Below are 9146 nucleotides of genomic sequence, written 5' to 3' on the forward strand. Positions count from 1 at the left end.
AATCACAGTTTCAATTTCATTACTTGTGATTGGTCTGTTCATATTTTCTATTTCTTCCTGGTTCAGTCTTGGAAGCTTATACCTTTCTAAGAATTTGTCCTTTTCCTCCCGGTTGTCCATTTTATTGTCATAGAGTTGCTTTTAGTGGGCTCTTAGGATGCTTTGTACTTCTGTGGTGTCTGTTGTAACTTCTCCTTTTTCATTTCTAATTTTATTGATTTGAGTCCTCTCCCTCTTTTTGTTGATGAGTCTGGCTAATGGTTTATCAATGTTGTTGATTTTCTCAAAGAACCCCCTTTTAGTTTTATTGATCTTTGCTATTGTTTTCTTTGTTTGTATTTCATTCATTTCTGCTCTGATCTTTATGATTTCTTTCCTTCTGCTAACTTTGGGTTTTGTTTGTTCTTCTTTCTCTAGTTCCCTTAGGTGCAAGGTTAGATTGTTTATTTGAGATTTTTCTTGTTTATGAGGTAGGCTTGTATAGCTATAAACTTCCCTCTTAGAACTGCTTTTGCTGCATCCCATAGGTTTTGGATCGTCATGTTTTCATTGTCATTTGTCTCTAGGTATTTTTTGATTTCCTCTTTGATGTCTTCAGTGAACTCTTGGTTATTTAGTAACGTATTGTTTCGCCTCCATGTGTTTTTTTCTTTCCTCTTTTTTCCCCTTGTATTCATTTCTAATCTCATACCGTTCTGGTCCAAAAAGATGTTTGATATGATTTCAATTTTCTTCAATTTACTGAGGCTTGATTTGTGACCCAAGATGTGATTTATCCTGTAGAATGTTCCATGTGCACTTCAGAAGAAAGTGTAATCTGCTGTTTTTGGATGGAATGTCCTATAAATATCAATTAAATCAACTGATCTATTGTGTCATTTAAAGCTTGTGCTTCCTTATTAATTTTCTGTTTGGTGTATGTTTCCATTGGTGTAAGTGAGATGTTAACGTTCCCCACCTTTATTGTGTTACTGTCAATTTTCTCTTTTATAGCTGTTAGCAGTTGCCTTATGTTTTGGGGTGATCCTATGTTGGGTGCATATACATTTATAATTGTTATATCTTCTTTTTGGATTGATCCCTTGATCATTATGTAGTGTTCTTCCTTGTCTCTTGTAACATTCTATATTTTAAAGTCTATTTTATCTGGTATGAGTATTGCTACTCCAGCTTTCTTTTGATTTCCATTTGCATGGAATATCTTTTTCCATCCCCTCACTTTCAGTCTGTATGTGTCCCTAGGTCTGAAGTGGGTCTCTTGTAGACAGCATATATATAGGTCTTGTTTTTGTATCCATTCAGCAAGCCTGTGTCTTTTGGTGGAAGCATTTAATCCATTTACGTTTAAGGTAATTATTGATATGTATGTTCCTATGAAAATTTTCTTAATTGTTTTGGTTTCGTTTTTGTAGGTCCTTTTCTTCTTTTGTGTTTCCCACTTAGAGAAGTTTCTTTAGCATTTGTTGTAGAGCTGGTTTGGTGGTACTGAATTCTCTTAGCTTTTGCTTGTCTGTAAAGCTTTTGATTCCTCCATCAAATCTGAATGATATCCTTGCCAGGTAGAGTAATCTTGGTTGTAGTTTCTTCCCTTTCATTACTTTAAGTATGTCATGACACTCCCTTCTGGCTTGTAGAGTTTCTGCTGAGAAATCAGATGTTAACCTTATGGGAGTTTCCTTTTATGTTATTTGTCATTTTCCCCTTGCTGCTTTCAATAATTTTTCTTTGTCTTTAATTTTTGCCAATTTGTTTACTATGTGTCTTGGCATGTTTCTCCTTGCGTTTATCCTTTATGGACTCTCTGCACTTCCTGGACTTGGGTGGCTATTTCCTTTCCCATGTTAGGAAAGTTTTTGACTATAATCTCTTCAAATATTTTCTTGGGTCCTTTCTCTCTCTCTTCTCCTTCTGGGACCCCTATAATGCAAATGTTGTTGCATTTAATGTTGTCCCACTATTGATTCCTTCTAGTGTAGTTTTCATTTCAGTTATCATATTGTTCATCTCTGTTTCTTTTTTCTTTAATTCTTCTTGGTCTTTTTTAAACATTTTTTACATCTTCTTGATCTTTGCCTCCATTCTTTTTCTGAGGTCCTGGATCATCTTCACTATCATTATAGAATTTATGGGTTTTTCTGCACCCATTGCTATCAGTCTCCCCAACCAGAACACAAAATTCACGACAGGAGTCACTCTGTCTTGTTTGCCGTGATAACCCTAGGACCTCTGGGAACTTAATAAGTATTTGTTGATTGAATGGGTTCCATATTCTACCTGCCTGTTGATTTTTTTTCACCAGCAACAGCATCATGGTCTTTTCCCTTCAGCATTAGACACAAGTTAATAAATCCAGCTCTGTTCCCCAAAACAAAATTTTGCATTGATAGGGAATGACATGCATGTACTTTGAACCAATATTTGTGATTTTCTATCTTGGAGAAATTTAACTAATAGCTCAGCCTTACAGAAAACATTTGCTATTATACCAGCTACATCTGGTGTTCTCCATACTTTTCCTAGAAAATATGTGTAGGACTGGGGAAAGAAGAGGAGCATCATTCAACTACAAAGCTTAGAAAACTCTCTTTTCATCTCCCTCTTGGCTTTACAGTAGATATGATTAATGTATAGAACTCCCCCCTCCCACGGCTGCTCTTTTAGAAAGACATGGTACCAAACTGTAAGTTTCATACATCAAAATTATGACTGGCTTATTCATTTCTGTAAAACAAGTACTTAGAACAGCCTCTGGCATGTGGTTGGTGCTCAGTAAATGCCAATTGAATGCCTATTGAATGATCAGATTTATAAACATTTGCCAGTTAACTGGACAGAGTCTTGGCCCTTGAGAAGAAAGGAGTTGGCCATAGCATCCCGGAGTTAGCACTGCTAAAGTCATTAGGAAGAGAATGGATTTTGCAGATCCGAATGTTAACACATTAAGGAGCGGAAGGCTGGAGATCATCTTTGCTTTGGTTTAATAATTTTATCTAGACCTCTTTATTCAGTAGAGCTTAGCTCCCAGTAAGAGGTCAATTCTATAATGAGAAGTTTTGTTCTTCCATTATTTTCGAGACATTTAAGTTGCAATAAAAGGGGTTAGGATTGACTTGGTGTCGGAAATTAAAAGGAAGACAAAACATTTGCATGTTTTGACAATAGCTTCACACTTTCACCTGTGCAATCTTTTCGTAAACACTCTTGCAATTATCTGAGAATCAGGATTCCATAATCCAGTCTGAAATGGTTTCCTCTGGAGGCTCATGTATATGCATTCCTTTCTTGCTTTTTCCCTGACTTCTGATTTTGCTTACATGCTTGGTAATCACTCCAAGGACGAGGAGGACACAGAGAGCAGAGTGTTGAGCAATGATTCAGTCAGCAGTTTGTGTATTTTCCTTCTTATCCTGGATGTGAAGCCCCATTCTAAAATTTGCAATTAAAACCAGAGCTTACCTTAAAGATAACATTATCTTTTTCCCCCAATGGTCAAACTCTGCATAATAACATCAAATTGTATTCACTGTCTCTTCAGAGTGGTTCACTGCTTTTAATAAGTAAGTGGAAAAGAGAATGTTGTTCTTGGTTCTAGCTGTATTCCATTGCAAAAGCTCAAACTGCACTACGGTGAAGATTGCAGTATTTCTGCAAGAGTTAGAAGGGATCCCAACTATCCAAAGTATGTCAACATGCCCAGATGGAGACCGCTGCATTTACATGTGGTGTCTAAGCCTCTTTTCTGCAACACAGTTGTTTAAGAAGCAATTTTTCTTGGTATGTCCTGATAATCCCACCTCATTTCTGCCAAGGGCAGGACTGAATTAGAAAAGCATGACCAAGGATAACCTCTAAAACATGATTTTATGTTGACCCCCTGCCATCCCCAGGAGATATGATGGTTTAAGAGAGCTATGCATCCTTTGACACTCTCCCACTAAGGGGTAGGGTCTGTGATCTCACCCGTTGAAATCGGGTGGGCTTTGTCATTGTCTCAACCTAAGGAGTGCAACAGAAGTAACCCTGAGTCTGCTGAAGGTACCAGGTGGAGAGACCACTGAGAGAGAAGAGAGATGGCCAATGAGCCCCAGCTGTTCCAGCCCCAGCCATTCCATCTTCCCAGGTCACGGAATGCCATGCATGTGAATGTAGAAAACTTCAAGATGACTCTAGCTCTAGTTGCTTTCTGACTGTAACCACCAAGAGCTGGGAGCCGGATGTGCCCAGAGGAGCCTGGCTGACCCCAGAACCATGAGAGACACTAATAAATTATTACTGTCTTAAGACCCTATGTTTTGAGGTTGTTGGTTACATTGCAGTAAATAACTAGAAGAGGAGGCATCACTCATAATGTGACGTAGAACTCAACCCAGATGATTCTCCTGCCCCCACTAGATACAAGGCTGTGGTAGGTGGCACTGATGTGGGCACACAGAGACAAAGCAATGCCACACAGGACGTTGGAGCTGGTAGCTGTCTGCATGCTATGATTTGTTAGAGAATCAATGGAACCTCCCCAAGGGCATTACTCTGGCCCCTGACCGTAGTAATTGCTTCGATAGGATTTCCATCCTAGCAAACGTGCAAAATGCTAGAGATCTCCACGTACAGGGAATTTCAAACTAGGAGCACTTGGGGTTTTGAGAAGGGACTGTAAAGGAGGTAGGGTGCAGAGCAAGCCTAGTGAGAACAACCTTTTTCTTTTCTCTGTTCTCAGGGTCAGGGCTTCTTTCCAGCCTCAGGGGTGGGACATGTGACTCCAGTGATCAATCAGTGCAACACATTCCTCTGGCCAATATGATTGCTGTAGGCTTGGACATGAGGTCCAGGCCAGCCAATCAAAGTGAATGTCAGGACCTTCACAGGGAATTCTGGGGGAAAGATGTTCACTCTTCTTCACTAGATTGGACATTAAAAGGATGTTGCTCTGAGAGCTTCCAGCAGTCATCCTGTGATGAGGAGGCAAGGATCCTGGGAATGGAGTAGAAAGAGGGAAAGCAGAGGAGAGAGGAGGCAGACAAACTGATCTTTATATCTTTGTTTGTACCTCTGTATCCAGCTATGCTTGAAGCTGGACCTTCCTGGGTTATTTTGTAATTTGAGCCCATAAATTTATTTTGCTTGTTGACCTAAGCAACTAGAATTAAAAGAATATCAATGAATACATATATGCTTAGCTTCTTTAGAAGTTTATGTCTGGGAAAAATTATTTCTGCTGCTAAAAATGTGTTTAGAAATATCTGATATTAGTCAATTTGATTTAGTCCTTTTTGTTTTGCAAAAGGAAAGGAATAAAGTCAAATTAGTACCCTGGTCACCTGACATAATCCCATGTAATAATAATGATGATAAAGATAATGATGATGATACTAACATTCACTGAGCCCTAATCCTGGGCAAGACAATGTTCTAAATTCTATGGATATATTAGCTCATTTAATCATCTCAATAATATTATAAGATACGCCATGATTATGCCCATATACAAATAACGGAATTGAAACACAGAGAAGATAAGTAACATTCCTCAGATCACACAGCAGTAGTGGTGAAGCTCGGATTGAACCCAGCTCATTCTCTTAGCTGTACCCTGGTGCTGTCTCTGACAAGGTAAAGTGATTTTTGAACAACCCCTGGGTTCTGGGCCCTTTGTCTTTTCACAGTGCCTCCATTCTTAAAGCACGCAACCCAGAAGCCCCATGTTAAATATAAGTGGGAGAGTTTCCATCACTGTGGATTTGCCTCCATCATCTGTACTTATTCCAGCAACAAAGTACCTGCCTTACCCATGTCGGCTTGGGTCTGACATCTTTCCCAGAGGTGAGAAAATGCAGAGATCAAAGAGAAAATTTTTAACGTAAGTTGTCAGCTTGTTCCAGCTGCCAAAAATTCTCATGCTTAAAAATATGGCACAATACTTTATTCTTCAATTTAAAAAATTAAATTGTAGCTGACTCTCAGTCCTCTTTTCACTTGGGTTGAGGAAGATTCAGTCTCAGTGAGTATGAAGAGTCTTCCCTCCCACCCCCCAGTTCCAAGAAGGGTCCAGGAAGTTGTGTGCAGCATAGAATTTGAGGGGCTCCCCCCATGGTGTTTGGACCCTGTATGCTCCTTGTTCAGATGTGCATAGTCCTTGGAGAGAAGGTGGCTCTGACAGACACCTCATTGTCTGTTACTCTTGGGTACAGGGCACTTTGTGAGACTGGTTTCCCAGAGGCCGGGGCCAAGCTTCCCTCATGGGCCTCACATCCATTTAATTCTAAGGAGTTGCGAGGGTGCCAGATCAGAAGCCACCATCCCTTTCTTTGTCTCCGCTAATCTTCACCTCTCTGCTTTTACTATTTCTACCTTCCTTTGGATGAAGAACACAAGCACCCTCACTGCCCCCACTCTGTTCTTTGTAGCACTTTTCACATTGCATGGGTTTCAGCCTAAATTAAAATGGGCTTTTTAAAGAATTGTAGGGCTTTTAATCATTCAAGCATAATTTATTTTACTATTCCCTTAAATACATTTTGAAAAATCTCTTAGAAGTCCAGTCAGTTTAGGGGTTAGTTAGTGTATATCTTAATTGACCATTCAATTTCAAATAAATATGGAGGAAATTATAACCCTCTTCAACAGCTCAACGACAAGTTAAGGAGAATGAGAACCTGATTGAAACCATTAGGAACTTAGAAACCAGACTTGGATGTGGTCAGATGTGGTCAAAGAAAACAAGCCCAGGAATTTTTAGATCCTGTCTTATTTTGCTTTTAAGAAAAACATTAAAACCACAAAATTAAAAGAGATATTGCCCTGAATTTGAAATGATTTAATAAACAGATTGGATGCAATTATTATAGTTGGCATTGAGAAATATTGATAACTAAAATTTTATCTTTTGAAAAGTAAAAATGATCATTCTCACCTAGCCTGTAGGTTAGAAGCTGGGAAAGAAAACATTTCAATATCCTGTCCTCTGTTACATATGTTGATCAACCCATGTAATCAAATTCCTGATCAGATGGGCCATCTGCAGACACCCCGAGAAGGAGAGTTTTCTATCAGCCCCATTTTATTTACTACCTTTTTGGATTTGTGGGCTTTACTGAATTTTGTGGTAGGTGAATAACAGCCTAACAAAACTATCCCAAAAACTATTCCAAAAATTAATATATATATTTATATATACATATATATACACACTATATATGTATATATATAAATAATGTTATAAAATATATATTAAAAACTATATATAATTTTAAATGTATAACACATTATAATCAATATAGTGTGTATTATATATCTCATATGTATAATGTGTTGTTAGTTGTATCTTACATTATATATTGTATAAATGCATCTATGATTACATCATATAAAATTATACGCCTTCTCTTCCCTCATCTTTCCTCTCCCCCTCCCATCCCGGCCCCTCTGCTGCTCTGCTCTCTGGCCTGACTCGGCACTGGGGGCCCCTGGAGAAGACGCTAGGGTCGCCACCTCCTTTGTCCAAGCCTAGGTCTTCCTGAGCCTCCCCGCTTCCTCTCCAGGGCCTTCTTCTCCTTCAGTTTTGAAGCCAGTGGTGTTGTGGCCACCCTGCCAGGCTCTCTGAGAGTGGTGGGTGTGAAATGGGTCGGGAGTGACCTGGATTTCCAGACTCACCATGGTCAAATTCACCATGCGAGGGTGTGGATCGTGTTTCAGGATTGCCCCAGCATTCAGCTCTATGAGTAATAAGTATCCACAAGCAGTTTTCTTGGAAGTAGGTGTACATCAGTGTCAGGGAACAGCTGCCACCAACAATATATCAGCAATACCTACATTTTTGTTTTTTTGAAACAAAGTGAGAGTTGATCAGTATCAAGGAGCAGATGCTGTGGGACTAGAGGAAAAAATCAAGCAGCACTTAGAAAACAGCCCTGGAAGCAATGAGGACACAGATATTCCAAAAGGCTATATGGATTTTATGCTTTTTTATTAACAAAGCTGGCTGTGAATGTCTTAATGAAAGTGAGGAGCATGGATTTGACAACTGTTTATCAAAAGACATGACCTTCTTGGAATCTGATTGGGATGGACAGCTGCTTATTACTGGGGTCTTCAATCAGCCTGTTAAGCTTTATTCAATGAAATTTCAAGGTCCAGATAATGGTCAGGGTCCAAAATACGCAAAAATTTCTATCAATCTACCCCTATCTATGGATTTTGAAGAGGCAGAAAGAAGTGAACCAGTTCCAGCTCTGGAACTATCAGAGGATTATATTAAAGAAGATGGTATTGTCCAACTTCATATGTTAAGTTTCAGAATGTTAACAGCATAACTATATTTGTTCAGTCCAATCAAGGTGAAGAAGAAACAAATAGAATTTCATATTTTACTTTTATTGGGACTCCAGTCCAGGCAGCAAACATGAATGATTTCAAATGAGTAGTTTTCAAAAAAGGAGAAAGCCACTAAGGTACAAAAGACACTGGAAAACCATATTGCAATCAGATCTACAGCTCTTGGATAATTGCTTGATTCTCGCCAGAGACCTTCTTTTTTTTTTAATTTAATTTAAAAAATATATAGTTGATTTACAATGTTGAGTTAATTTCAGGTATACAGCACAGTGAATCAGTTATACGTATACATATATACACTCTTTTTTAGATTCTTTTCCCATATAGGCCATTACAAAGTATTGAGTAGAGTTCCCTGTGCTATACAGTAGGTCCTTATTCATTATCTACTTTATATATAGTAGTGTGTATAAGACTTTCAGTATTTCATTCATTGCCATTACCAATAAATCATTGCCTTTGTTCAGATGGTAAAAAAAAATTATAACAAATAATTGGACATGTTATAGAGTTGACCCTTGTACAAGCAAGGTTAGGGGCACTGACCCTCTGTGCAGTTGAAAATCCAAGTATAACTTACAGTCAGCCCTCTATATGCACATTTCTTCTGTATCCGCAGTTCTGTATCTGTGAATTCAACCAACCTCGGATCTTTTTTTTTTTTTTTGGCCACACGACTTGCAGGATCTTAATTCCATGACCAGGGATTGATCTGAGCCCTCGGCAGTGAAATTGCAGAGTCCTAACCACTGGATCGCCAGAGAATTCCCAACCTTAGATCTTGTAATACTGTAGTACTATTCAGTGAAAAAAATCCA

At 38.7% G+C, this 9146-nt stretch overlaps 1 pseudogene; it reads left to right on the forward strand.

Annotated features, from left to right (window-relative positions):
- The window catches only part of LOC102975789 (thioredoxin-like protein 1), an 11742-nt pseudogene extending 3329 nt beyond the window's left edge, over nt 1–8413 (forward strand).
- The last annotated feature ends 733 nt before the right edge of the window (nt 8414–9146 follow it).

The sequence above is a fragment of the Physeter macrocephalus genome, chromosome 14 (assembly GCF_002837175.3).
Source record: "Physeter macrocephalus isolate SW-GA chromosome 14, ASM283717v5, whole genome shotgun sequence".
Taxonomy (NCBI): domain Eukaryota; kingdom Metazoa; phylum Chordata; class Mammalia; order Artiodactyla; family Physeteridae; genus Physeter; species Physeter macrocephalus.